The 1,525-nt window shown below is 46.3% G+C and overlaps 1 non-coding gene across 1 annotated transcript; it reads right to left on the reverse strand.

Moving 5' to 3' along the window:
* Positions 1-251: 251 nt before the first annotated feature.
* On the reverse strand, positions 252-328 carry LOC136769205 (small nucleolar RNA SNORD66). The gene has a single exon (XR_010822163.1). It is a non-coding gene; the product is annotated as a small nucleolar RNA SNORD66 (small nucleolar RNA).
* Between the last annotated feature and the right edge of the window lie 1,197 nt (positions 329-1,525).

The following is a 1,525-nucleotide window of genomic DNA, read 5'->3' on the forward strand; positions in this document are numbered from 1 at the left end:
AAGATGAGCTCCATGACACCCTGGAGTCGCTGCTCCGTGTCGATGGTCAGCTCGTTCACTTGACGCATCCACGGCTGGAACATCTGTGGGGTCAGCTTGTTCAGAATACCACTCACCCTGCGGAACAGCTCCTGTTGAAGGGGAAAGGGGGGAGGAGGGAAGGAAGGAAAAAGAGTTAGTTCTGCAAACCTCGGCCAAGTCCGTTTTTTTTTATTTGTTCTGGAGAGGTGGGTGCATGTGAGCGTACTCAGCCCCTCAGTTCATCTTCTCCATCAGTAGAGGTCAGTGGCCCAGACACCATGGCACTACAAATAGATCATCACTGGGGCTCCGATTTTACCCACAATCCCCTTTACTAGACTAGCAAATTATTATTCCCACCCCCCCAAACATGAACCGTGTCCTCTGCTCCTACATACCTGGGTCTTAATGACCTCGGGGTCATCACCCACTGTGGGAGCCTGCTTAATTGTAGGCTTCCAGGCCTTCTCGGCCTTGTTGAGCTGAATCTCATCCGTGAATGACACGTTGATGATTCGCGGCTCCTTCCTCTCACCCTGCCGGGAGCACCGGGGACCCTCTGCTGAGGGCTGGGGGGGAAAAAAGTGTAGGCCATATCCCCCCATGGGCTGTATGCCAAGGTTGGCAAGAGAGGGGGTAAGATCAGGGACAGAGTTCATCCCTGTCAGCTGACTGGGGTCCAGGCAATGCGCAGGGGTATTTATGGCCTGGAGAGAGGGGAGGGAGAGAGAAAGGGTCAGACCAAAGCTGCTATTCCTTCAAGCCATAAAACAGTCTTCTGGTAACTTGCTGTGGTGGACAGGTAACACACATACAGTCATCTAAATAACAATCGCAATTAGACAGCAGTTGACAAAAAGTACAAATGAGACAAATGCCCAAGATCAGCATTAAACAGATCCATCAGAACAATGCAGGTAACCAACTCAATCAGAAGGATTTATATATAAAAACATGAAAATAAAACTCTAGGGTCTCCTAGACAAGCAGGGGGCTGCATACCTTAGCCAGGACCACATCGCTAATGCGGAGTTTCTGCAGCCTGTCACAGATGAACTCTAAGTCCAGCAGGAACTGACGCTCATTTTTCTCCTTCTCGTCAGGGACATAATTTCACCTGCAACATAATTTGAAAGCAACAACATTTCCACAGGAGTCTTGGTTGTGCCGAGGATTACGAAATAATGAAAGCAAAACATTTTAGACGTCGGCTCAAAATCCCTACCATTCGGCGTTGAAATGACCCAGGTTTATTTTGTATTTATTATATTAAATAATTTGTCTCAGGGAGTAAAACACTAACATTTCAGCATATACCATATCCAGTTCACCATATTCACATCCTCTCATACAGTAATCAATAAACGAGAATAATGGTTCAATTTGTAGCTACACACCTATGCTTAGGAGCAATTCACACGATCTTGTACTGGTGAAGAACATTATTATTCACAATATGTCATTTAAAAAAATGTAGGCTATACATACCCTGCTGCAATGAAAA

The sequence above is a fragment of the Amia ocellicauda genome, chromosome 14 (assembly GCF_036373705.1).
Source record: "Amia ocellicauda isolate fAmiCal2 chromosome 14, fAmiCal2.hap1, whole genome shotgun sequence".
NCBI classification, from domain to species: domain Eukaryota; kingdom Metazoa; phylum Chordata; class Actinopteri; order Amiiformes; family Amiidae; genus Amia; species Amia ocellicauda.